This window comes from Pomacea canaliculata, linkage group LG2 (assembly GCF_003073045.1).
Source record: "Pomacea canaliculata isolate SZHN2017 linkage group LG2, ASM307304v1, whole genome shotgun sequence".
In the NCBI taxonomy this organism is placed as follows: domain Eukaryota; kingdom Metazoa; phylum Mollusca; class Gastropoda; order Architaenioglossa; family Ampullariidae; genus Pomacea; species Pomacea canaliculata.
This window is the reverse complement of record NC_037591.1, coordinates 17,633,943-17,646,956: the sequence shown is the minus strand read 5'-3', so window position 1 is coordinate 17,646,956 and position 13,014 is coordinate 17,633,943. Positions and strand designations below refer to the sequence as shown.

Here is a 13,014-nt window from a genome sequence, read left to right as displayed (position 1 = left end):
TTTATACGCAAAAAGTTTATGTGTATCCGACATACAGAAGAACGTAAGCCAAATTCAATAAGAAAGTTTCAAAAGTTTCTCACAGAAGACGCCAGTAATGGATGGTCACATGAATGCACTGTATTCCAAGCAACCATTACGACACTTGGGGAAAAGCTACTGCTAATCGTAAAAAAGTTTCCAGTATTTTATTTTTCGTTGGGAACTTGCGGCAGCAGAAATAGGAGGAACACAAGGGACGTGGCACGCGAGGTCACAGCATGCTGATGGACAGACGCAAGGACGTGTGAAAGGCCAGCCGAGCAATAAGTACATCTTAGTCCTTTCTCCTCCCACAGGGGAAGCGCTGTCGTCGAGGGCACTATATTTTCTGTTGATACTGGATGCCTGCTGGACTAAAAACTATTTCTCGGTTTATCCTATTCCCTGACTTTGTGGCATAAAGGGAGATGGGGATTTTAGGAGGCATTACCAACGGGATGTGAGCCATTTAGACGTCTAATTAGGACGAAACCTTTGTGCCAGATGTTACTGTAAAGGAATAGTTAAAGATAAAATAGATAATAAAGATAAAAAGGCATCTAAAAAGGGTTTTGTTGAGGAGATAGGGAAAGATGAGTGGTTATAACACAGGCGTCTGAACACAGGGTGAGTCGGGGTCGGTACCAGTGTGGCACAAAGAACATCCCTCCCCATGCATCAGTGACTCGGCTGCTGGCAACAGTCTTGGCACCGGGGGATGGAGGAGGTCGGGCAGCAAGAGAGAGAGAGAGAGGAATGCTGGTCTCGAGAGATGAAAGTCACTAACATCAAAAGAAAATGTTAGCGGACAAACATTTGCCACTTAGATAAATCATATCCAATCTTGTATTTAGATAGAAAAAAGGATTAACATTTTGAGTGAACACTTAGTTCATAACAGAAATAATTGGTTACACAACTCAAGCTTGAATGACATGTAATGTGTGTCCTATGATTCTGATTCGGATTGAATACTCCGATTGTTGCTGCTACGGATGATTATCAAAATGATATTAATTTTCTATCCTAAAGAAACTAGTATCCGATCTTGTGGACGCGAAGCACAACTACTTTGAAAGTAAATGCATGCAAAATTGGAAGTCATGCTCAGAGACTGTGTACGGTGGCTTTTGCTTCTTTGTCTCCTATTGGCTAACCTTTTTTTGTAATTTTGTGGCCAGCGTTCTCTACCCTCGCACCAGCTGTTCCTTCTTCAATTTTTTTATCGGAGCTAGGACTTTGGGAAAGATCATGACTGAAAAGAGATGTGCCCACATGCAATCGTTCCACTGACTTTCTATTTCACATTTTAACAAAATCTCCAACCCTGTCATAGAGACTGGTTAATTACTTTTCTGTGGAGAAAATCATTCTTATACTTCTGGATACACACAGTCATAATGGCCCTCCAAGATTTTCCTTGGAAATACGTCCCGCATGCACACGGTTCCAAGAGCACCAGACGAAATTTAAAACAAATGCATTCTCCATCACAAAAGGCCACCAGGAGGCCATGGATCATTTTGTTGTTAATCTCCCAAAGACAGAGAAGCTGAAGAAGTGTTACCAGCCTTGAAATGCAAAAGAGGTTCTTGTTTCTTTTTGGCACCTCCATTTTTTAATGAATGTATCGCGGAATTCTGCGGAACTAATAAGAATGTGGTGAGGTTTTTTTGTCGGAATATTTGTCTTTCATTCCTCTGTTTCTCACATCACAGGCGCCAGTCCTGTCTTCCATTGTTGATTTTCACATACACTACAATCCCAGAGATGACCAGGAGCATTGCTCGACATAACACCAGTAATGGGCGGGTGTAAAAGCAGCTATTCATTTAGCTGTCTACTTGAGGTATTAGTAGTCATTGACTAGGGAGGTGTTGAGAAAGCCTGCTGGCTTTTAACCTTTGAAATACTGCGCAGTGGAAATGCCCAGGGACAAGAAAGTGGAATGTGATCGGTTTTTCTGTCTGTACTTTACAATCTGTTGTGTACACTGGGAGGTAACTGAGCTAAATTTAGACTAACCCTCAGCAGCATCAGCCGCTCAGGTCCTGAATATTACAGCTTTTGCGATGATGAAACACTGGTCTTATGATTACACTTAGCATCCTCTACTGCCGCTTGGATTGTTGCTTATAAACTTGAACTAATATAGTCTGAACTGAGAAATCAGGGGACAAAAGTGTGATGTGTGCTGTGTATATGTAGTGTGGTGTATGTAGTGTATAGTGTGTTGTGTGCGATGTGCTGGAGAATCTATTAAGTCGTCCTACACATTGTGGTTTTCCTATACACTTTATACTCAGCTTTCACTAAAAATACCAGTCAAAAGTCACAGTGTTGATATAATTAAACGATTAAAAAAACATTTACTTAAGTAAATAGCTAAGTATGAAACTTATGAAACCTGTACTTGAAGTAAGAGGTTTTATTGGCGTTGATGTAGTCACGCAATCGTGACACTGTCAGAAAGATGAAAGAGGACACAGTAAACAATAATGATAACGAGGTCGAAAGTGAAAGTAAAGACGATGGTCGTCTAAATCAAAACGAATAGAGGGGGAAGGGACAAAGAACATGAAATTATCTTGTAAGTACTTAAATATGTCCACAAAGATATTGAAATCAAAAACATGCATACGTCTTTGTGTATGTAAATGCATGTGTGTACATATTTACATACACAAAATACTCTCTCTATATATAAATACGACCCACCACTACGAAATGAGTCTTAAGTGGCACAGATCAGTTTCGTAATAGAGGCTGACAGGTGATTAGGGTCTGCTTGGTGCAGTTTTATTTTTCTTTAAAAATGATTGCTGAACTAACAGGAAAATACACAGCTATTTTAAAATTAAACTTAGATTTGGTCTTAAAATACATTTTAATCGAGGTATCCCACTGCTATCCGTGCCGATTTCCCCAGGAAAATTAGGAACCTCAAACACTGCTTCGGTTCCATTTACCTGTCAGAAGCCCATCGTGATATACCTTGCCACAGTCTGCAGTCTATAGTTTTCAATGTCTTTAATGACTGATTGAAATATTAAAATAATCAACATTTTTATCTGCAAAAGCTTAGGAGTAAACAACTCTGGTCATTGATCTCGAAGCTATCCAATGGGAGAATAAGACACTGACGTCATTGGTAACGAAAAGAAAGGCGATGATTGATTGGCTGACGCAATTCCATGTTTTGTTCACGCGCTGTGTAAAGTGAAAGCAAGACGACAACGTATCTGAATGACAAGCATTGTTAGCTTTATTCAACTGCGATCAACCTGCAACTCTTCCGCATTCCAAACAATCAGAACTCGGAAGATTAATTACAGAAGATATCGGGAAAGAAGACGATATAACAAAAGACGAGAAATCTGAGTGCGAGGAGCAAGTTCCAGATGATCACACTGACGAATAATCGGATAAACTTGTTCCGATTCATATTTTGAGCGGAAAAGGGGAACATATGGAAACGGACATAGATAATGGTGTACATGTATGATGCACACAGAACATACTCAGGTCATTCTCCTTCTCAGCGTTACCCTTGGTTACAGTAGTGTATAGACTGTCCTTTCCTGTTCCTTGTACACTCAGGCTGAGATCGGCAGAAGACAAGGCCGATGTCTACTTGATTAACAGACAAGAACGAGAACAACAAATTCTGGTGAGACAATGACTTTGATGACAGAGTTTGCTGGTACAACCAGTGATTGTGACTGTCAGTCTCAAGCCTCTTACAAATACTTACTGCAATGGAGCGCGCTGTCATTTGGTAGTTTGCATTACACCGACACGATTACATATTTTTTGTTACTTGAAATAATGAAGCTTGCTGTATTTTATCATCGTGCAAAATTTGTTCATTTTGAATAATTATAATTAAATGTTGCTCAGGAAAAACCTAGTAGACCTGATGAAAATCTGTGAACCTACTTTTCTCAAAACGACCGCCATCCTACCTCAAGTGGCGATAACTACCTTAAAAGACTAGAAGAACAACTTTCATATCAAAAGAAAGGTTAAAACCTGACCTGTACATTTTAAACATATACAATTTGCAAAATATTATTTTACTCATTTTGTGGTGTCATCACACATTTATATATATGCGTTCACTCGCCGGGAGAGAAAGAGCATAAATGGATAAGTAGGACAGGGTAGAGTGTAGTTGTACAAAGTGATAAACGATAGAGAAGGAAAGAAACAAAAGAAACAAAAGAAAGTGGAACAGGCAATTTTTCTATAGAAATACAGTAACAATGTTTTGCATCAACGATGAGATTCAATTGCCGTCCGTAAGTCAGACGACTAACCGAGGCTTAGCAAACAGCTGCGAGGACATTTTTTTCTCTCCCAAGAGCACAAGGGACTGGATTACTTCCCTTGCGTCAAGTGCCAGGTTTTCTGGGAGTTGTGGCCATTTTTCGCTTTGTGTCTTGCATCGATTTGTGGGTTCTGTTACTAGTAAGCTATCATTAAATTTCTTGGGCGCCTGCATCCCTGGCTAGCAACACAGACGTATCTAATCAAAAAGCCAACTCTGTAAATCGACTTTTGACCTTTACATCTTTATTGCATTAACTCGGTGCTTTGCTGTGTGTTCACTTTCTGGATAGCAATGGCCGTGTGCAAGATGTCCGTGCACAGGTGCGCGGGTACAATGTTTTTACACTTTCAACCAAAGCTACATATTAGATTTTCTTTTTATCCTTTCTCTACGAAATAAATAAACAAACATTCACTTCCGTCATTTCATACAACGCTAAATGAAATGGCTTATAGAGAAATTTTACATTCACTCTTTAGAAGTGATTTCATCTTACAAGAACTACTGTAGTGGGCAGGTCTAATTGTTGCCTGCATGGCTTATTTTACCCATGGAAACGCTCATATAAGTCGACCCTAGTCCAAAACATTTTTAATCCAGGTAGGTGTAATACAGGCAAAGCATACTGCTCTTGTCTCTTAAGTTCAACATATTATACTTATTTAGAACATGGGATATATATATATTTAAGGACAATATATGTGCGCGTCGTGTTTAATGTATTGCAGTCCTGTATTAGAGGTCCTTTTCTCTTTGTTTCTGTGCAAATATTCGTCCTCATGCGACCATGCGAGTATGTATGTGCGTGGGCGAATGTGTGTGTGTGTGTGTTACGAGCTTGTAAACAGCTTCCCACAGTTACTATCCAACAGTCAATGAATTCCTGTTTTTAAGGTGAGATATATCACTCCATTTTAACTATATTTCAGGTTTTTTTTCTGTTAGACTGCAGCATCGCTTACCAAGCACCCTCCCGCCTTGACTACACCCAGCAGAGCATGAGCACACGGCGGACATCCTATAACTTACCCGCCAACAGTCACCAGGGTGCTTGTGTGAGACAGGCTGAACGCCGATGTCGGTTGTTAATCAAGGTGAAAGGTCGTTAAACGTTGACAAGCTGTTATTAATCGATGGGCATTGCCTTTATCAAGATAATTTTTTTATTATAATAATACAAGGACATTCACACCAGTCGCCAGTGCCCCAAATACAATCAGTCCCTACAGGGGACACACCTGATCACGACTTTGAGAGCGCGGCATTTTCACAAGGATTTGACACACTAAACATATTTCTTAAAAGTAATAAAACTTCTTGAGTTCTAAACATAAAAGTAGATTGACTTCTTAAAGCAGTTTCTAAAGAGTATCGTTTTTTCATGAATAAGACGATGATATGACATTCAGGTCGAAGTGGCAGAAATAAGGCATAACATTATCGAACATACAAACCAAACTAAAATAAACAGTGTCCCAAGCAGAATGATTAATATTTTTATTATTGCATATGATAATAAAAATGTAGTGGTCAGGCAGGAAGAACAGTTTTTTCCCTCCCTGACAAGCAGACATCATGCAAGCCGTCCTCAAGAATATCACCCCGTTCCACGACACCCACCATGACCTCAACATTTATTTATTATTTATTTATTACCTGTATTTCGCTTCTGTCAAAAATGCCCGCAGAACCCGTTTGGGCGGTTCCCTTCTTGTGCTGTGGCCTCCCTGTGGAGGTTTCCTCCAGTGTGTGGCAGGCGGTGCGAATATCGGCATGGGCCCAGCTCTGCAGCCGCAGCACCGGGAGGATGGTGAGGACTGATCGATTGGGACCTTACCAATCTCCGTGGCTCTCTGACGCCACAGTGCCGCGCGTGCACGCGGACGAGGTGCGTCCAGGTCCAGAAAAGCGCAGACGACAATGCCAGTGTTCTCCACACAGAGCTTTTTCACCTCCGTGTCCCTACCCCGAGTATCGGAATGGCGGTGTGCAAAATGTCCCGCAGATGAAAGTGAGCTATAGTTACCCTTCCGCACAAGCGGGCAAAATCTCTTAGCCCTCTTTGGCAAAAGTAAGGTTGCTGCTCGCTAGTGGACAACAGACTGTACGGGAATAGCGGGCTAATCTACACTTTGAAGGGAAGCATGGAGCTGAATTTTAACAACATTATCCTGTAGGAGAGGACCACGAAGGTAGAAAGAGCTGTACGCAGGACGAAGGTAGGAAGGCCTTCCAGCTGGGATAATTACACCACCGCACGCTAGTTGTTGTCCGTTTGCCTGCTGTTGCAGGGGACGACAGCTTAGCTGGCAATGCAGACCGGAAGATACGATGAACGAATGAGTGATGAATTATACCACTGCCATTTTGTACAAGGTGGCTACGTTTCCATACCAGTCCTCCCCACCCTCCCATGGAGACCCCTCGGTCGCTGGTTCCAGGCCCAGCGGTGGGCCGGCTCTGCGTTGGTGCTAGCCACAATGTGTCGTTGGCAGTGAGTAATAACCTTAGTTTCACACTCGGATTATTGAAAGAAGGAAATCTTTTCGTCATGAACCAAGAAAGCGGTTACTGCAGTTCGTGCGCAAGCATGTGCGTGGAGCGGGAATGTTACGTTAAGTCAGCACTTCCTTCACATTGATTAGCTCTTCATCCACCTCCCCGCAACGCTTTAGTGAACATCATGAGCAGTCCCTCCCTTCTTCTATCCTCATCATACCCCCCGTCCCTCGCATCCTCGTTTCACTAGCGACAGTTGGATCAGGAGGACAAAGCTTTGACACCATCAGATGGCAACTACATCCTGCCTACTGCTGCAGTCTTCACCGTTAGACTACCATAACTCCAACCACCACCGCCGCCACTGCCACCAGCACAGCTACAACCCCCGCATGCAGACTGTGTAGATGCCGCGGGCACTGCCGTTGAAGCTATCGCAACGACCACCACTACACTTCACCCGCGGAAATGTTGAAGCGGGATAGAATGTTCGCGATGAGTCCTGGCTGTCTGGTTGGACGGAAGTTTGTCTCTTCGAGAGAGATATACTGTCCCTCATGCTGAAAGGGAGACAATTTTGTGGACAACCTCGATAATATAGTTATCTACTAAAACATTTTGTCCTATGCCATCGTATCCAAAGAGCTAATGTAGTCAGTGCTTACACTGGTGTCCGTCACCTGCACGACGACAAACTGGGCAAAATGTGCAAATGATGAGTGTTTCCGAAATAAATGACAAAGAAGTGCTTTTTGTGACTGTAACAGCACTGACATCGCAAACACTGGCAAAGTTTCCTCTTGCTGGTCAGTGATTCTTTGGAATATCAAAGGTAAGGTCTGGCTACAGTGACTGTGCTATTCGCCATCCAAACGCAGCTCGGTTCTCAGGAATGAGAGGAAATCAGTTTGTGATCAGTCAGTCAGTTGTCACGAGCGTCAACACCTATTTTAAAGCGACATACACGTCGATGCCTGTTGGGCTGCAAATTTCGGAAGAACAACGACATTGAGTCAATTTAAAGCCAGAAGTAGATGTTAATCACGTGAGACAACCAACAAATCGACACTCTTCTGGGAGAAGACCCGGAGACTGACGTCAACGAAATCGTCATGATCAGACTTCCGGTTAGCCGTTAGCGCTGAGATCTGCATCTTCTATGAAAAAAGCTGAGGTCACTGTCAGTCAGCTGAGGTCACTAGTCAGTCAGCTGAGGTCACTAGTCAGTCACCACAGCAAGAGACCACAGAAGAATTTTATTTAATGGCTCGGGCCAACGGTCCTCTCGTAAGGTCTGTGGGCGTCTTCAGCAACGAGTGGTAATCCCTGTTACGCCCTCTAGCCCCTAGAAAATTCAGAGGATTTGTCTTCTGTGTTTAGAGTGGAGAATTACGCAAACGTTTGGTGGGTGTTGTCCTGACTGTTCCAGACAATTGTCGTGTTCCTTCACGACAATGAATTAAACACTCGTTTGTCTTGTACAGTGAGTCTCAGAACACAGTGCTTCAGTCTGCAGTCTGCTGAAGAAAAATTTGTTATAATTTAAATTGTATATTCAGCACAGTAAAGGATGCTGCTCTTGTTGTACAACTACCAAGAGCCTAAAACTTTTCTTTGTGATGACGATTTTTCATATTGTCGTGGTTTGTTTGGGCTTGTAAGACATGCTTACTGAGTCCACCAGGAGAAGGTATCGAGATTTAGTGATCGACAAATCTGTTCCTGGACGTATAACGACATTTAGGTCTTGTCTCCACTCATGCTAACGATGTTTGACATACAACGCCTGTGGTCACTGCCTTATCAACTGACAGTCTGACATGTCTCACCCGAGAAAGGCCGCTCAGAAATGTTGGCAGTCCTTGCTGAATAAGCTGGAATCCCTATTCCGGAGACATACTGGAAGAGAACATCCCCAGGGATTATCTTACGATTATTTCTGTTTCTAAAGCTACTGTTGTGATCACATCTAGGACTCATCCGCGCAAAGTCGCTTACGGTCTTCTTCGTGATGTGGAGAAACTAGAAACGACTGTGTATATGTGCTAGAAGAGTAACTTAGTATTCTATGTACTGTTTTCATACTTCTCTTTGAAAAATCATTTTTCAAAAAGTAGAACGTGCAGTGTCTGATGTCATTGAAAATCCCAGCAGCCCCGCACTTGACCCTGGTTCCGCAAACGTGCCGCTAGCACCCTCTTCTTGATGTTGTGACGTACATACCACGTGGTGCGACGGACCCGAAACTTCTTGAACTGTCAAAATAGAACTGTTTTGAATCTGAACTCTACCCTGGAATTGTGCAAGGTGGGAGAAACTGAGACTCAACAGTTCAAAACGTTGAACATCCAAGATGATACCTGGACAAGCAACCTGATGACTTTTGATGTCAGATTATTACAGCTCATTATCTGTGTTCTCCCTGTTTTTGGAACTCTTATATATATACCAGAAGGAATATAAAAGAAGAACATAAACAGAACACTTTGCATCTCGTCGAATGAATAGTTACAGTAAAAGTAAGTATAATTTGTTTTTCACTTTGTTTCTTTCATTTTTATTTTCTGTTGTCTCCCCTTCTCCTCCCTATATGACATGTCCGTATTATTGCTATTTTGTATGTCTGTATGGACAGTCTACACAGGTATGATGCTGACCTTACGATAAACAAAATATGTTAAGATTGATTTTGTTAAGATTGATTTTCGTTCACTGCTCACACTTTTGATAATTGCCCTGACATGTGTATAGGGACGATAAACACGTTTATCATACGAAATTGAACAAAATCAAGAAACTCGTGTTTCTTGTTTCTGCAAATGCACTTTTAACCGTGCGTGGCTCAGAAAACCATAACCAGCATGCTTGTCACCCTTTCTTGGCCAAGAATAATAATATTTATCCTGACCCTTAAAGGTGCCGGTGTTTCAATACTTAGTAATCATAAGCATACATACTGTAACTTAGTTAAATCGATAGTTAATCAATAATAGTAGTAATTTTCAGAGCTGGTGGATGGAAAGTGAATCACACTTAACAGTAATCATTCCTACCCAAATAAGTCATCCGAAGCAACAAGCGGCAATTTCCTCCCCCTCCTCCCACGTGCAATGATCCTGTCGCCTGCTGAGTGAACATTTCAGAATGAACAGGGCGTGTGTATAGGTTATTTGCACTACATCACTTTACAGGGTTTTCAGTTTTAGTTAATGCAAAATATTCATCTGAAATAAGCGTATTATTTCTTTGGGAATGATAAAGAAAGGGAAACAAAGACTGAAGACGAACACAGCTGTACACATACCCGTGTAAGCTGTGAGACATTGGGGTGGAAATAATGGTTACACATTGACATCTACACTTAGCAACGAAAGGAGGAATTTTACATTGTGGAATAATAGATGATGACATAAACTTCGGGGAAATAATAAACTTCAGTGTTAGAAATTGTAGCAAACACACTATTCCGACAAACCCGCGATCTTACTTTTACACTTACAAATACATCCATCAACACCATGTACATATATATATTTCACTAAACTAAACCATTTTAATTCGAAACATTCATAGCGGTATTTAGTGCGATATTGTACTACTGTAGTCACAAAAAGATTAACGAAACCAAACTCGATACCACATCGACTGAGAAGGAAATTTAAAAAAAAAACTGTTTAAATATTTAATAATTTAGTCTAGTCCTACAGTTACTGATTCTTGCAAAACTCTGACTCTAGAAAACAGGAATAAGACAGTACTTTTGAATAAAATGTACATCTGAGAGAGAGAGAGAGCACCCAAGTAGTCTAGACACTTTTCTCAGAACACCATATCAAGAGAAAAAAGTTAAAATGAACTTTGTCGCTGAACATCATTTTTTCAGAGTTTTATTGCATGTTCAAGTTAAAGGGACATCGTCATGTGTTCTAAACTCTTCACTGGGGAACTTTAAAATTATAGATTGTCTTCTTGAATTTTCTGGGCCGTGTTTTACGATGCGATTTGAATATGCTTCTATTGATTTTATAAATAGCAAATCTTTCTACAAAGTTCACTGCATTTTATTTTCCCTTCTGGAGATTGTACTGCGTTTAGAAACCGGAAACAGTCCTGTCCACAAAAAAGGGAACCGAGGAAGAAAGGTCCGGGATGGGGAATGTATTTGCTTTAAAAGGGCATTTGTGGACAGAAGAGGAGCTTTCTCAGCCCCACCCCAGCATGTTGGTAATGAGATAATAGAAGGGCTGCTAGGTCATTAGTGAGCTGTGGTCATTGCTGTTGTGCAGCCTCCATTTTCTCCTTCTCTGGAGTTTGTGTTCACCAAGACACAGGCAGAGTAGGAATGTATAAAAGCTCTCCTGTGTGCGTGCTTACCATGGAGTAGAAATAGAGGTGTACAGAAGCAAACGAGGGAGAGAAAGAAAGGAAAAGAAATGAAATCATATTATAAGAATCAACAGATGCTAAAAATCGTTGGTTATACGAAAATACAAAAGAAAGATTTTAAATGCATTAGAAATTTAGAAACCATTCAGTTAACCCTCTCCCTTAGGAAGTAATTAGGAAGAACGTGTTTATAGAAATTAATAATATAATTTGCTGTTGATTACATTACAATGGATAGTGACTGCATCATACAGAAGTTGCATAACAAACTAGTGTACCACGAAGGTAGTTACAGCCACCAGCTAGTGTACTACAGTCACAATAATCCTCATGAATTGCTGAACAACGCAAAGAGTCATAAAATGGATTCTGCAAAAAGCCTGAAAATAGCCTGAACGAAAGAGAACAAAAAGAAAAAAAAATGCAAGAGAAAAAGCTGAATCCAGAATGCAGTGCTCAAGGACCATTGCACCTTGGTTGGCACTGCACTGGAAGAACGGCTTACGTGCGACAAGGATGCCGAGGTTTTCTTGGAAGACAGTATGGCAGCTGCCTGGCTGCAGTGACAAGTGTTGTTTGAAGATAATGAGACAGTCGTTGTCATTAAAAGTTTTATGCAAGAAAACTGCTTCTCATAGGCGATAGCCAATGACACTGTTTCCATTATTACGGACAGACGGAAGGTTCCAGAATAAAATTTAATTTGGAACCTAGCACGGTCACACATAAAATGAACAATTAAAGACATTTTTCTTTACTTAGATATGGTGGTACATGCAAAGCAATACAATACCCCTAATATTTACAGTTTACTCTCACTAAAGTTTACAAGATGCTGAGAGGTCAACTGGAATGACTACAGTGCCATTTATACTTTTACCTACTCCCATAATCTTTCTGTCTGTCTCCTTGTCATTGTCCGGTTTCCGGTTTTGTACTCTAGAGGTACAGTGGTTCAGCAAGAGAAACACTGAGAGACACGCGGTCGTATTAAGTGATTCTCCAAGTAATTCCAAGTGACTCTCCAAGTGATTCGCCGACCACTAGCATTAGTCACCAGGGCCCGGATGCCTGAAGCACTCAAGGCCTGGACATTAGTCTCGAGACTTCATCAGCTGAGCAGTGAAAGCCATCAAATGAGTTCGTTTTTCTTATGTCACAGACATGTCACGTCCCTTACTGTCTTAGGCTACATGGCTTCACTCAGCCTTACTTAGTTTCCGAAGTCACTACGATCCCGAGGGCTAGGTGATTACTTTATCCCGAGGGCTAGGTGATTACTTTATCCCGAGGGCTAGGTGATTCCGCTTGTCCAAAGTAGACTTTGTATCTCACAGTTTTCTGTCTTGGTACACACACTCGCTCCAGTGCCACTCTAGTGTGTGGGCGCCGAGTGTGTCAACAGTATCAGAAGCTGAGAGCCACACAGAGCGAGGGCCCCGAGCTGCGGGCCTCTTGGCACGTGAGTGGTCCTCCGGCTAACTCGGCGCTGGCCAGAGTATCTAGCAGTGCTCTCCCTTCACTATCGACTAAACTCCCTTGCACTAAACTTCCCTGTTACTTCTTGCAAATCAAAGTAAAAGTTTTCGAATTATATGAGTTTTAAACAGGCAAGTCAAACATCCATCACATATGCACGAAAATAAATAAATTTCTTATTGACGGAAAGATCAATGAGGGAAAAGGTATGAAGCTCTCCCAAGTGAGCTGCCATGACTCGAACGAAAATTTTCAGAAATCAAAATCGAAGGTTATTGTCGGGGAGAAAAATTAAA

The 13,014-nt window shown here is 41.5% G+C and overlaps 1 long non-coding RNA gene across 1 annotated transcript in view; it reads left to right on the top strand.

Annotated features, from left to right (window-relative positions):
• Window positions 1–8,504: 8,504 nt before the first annotated feature.
• Window positions 8,505–13,014, top strand: part of LOC112558208 — a 30,482-nt gene continuing 25,972 nt past the window's right edge. The window contains exon 1 of the long non-coding RNA XR_003098093.1: window positions 8,505–9,372. This is a non-coding gene — a long non-coding RNA (uncharacterized LOC112558208). The remainder of the gene's footprint in view (window positions 9,373–13,014) is intronic.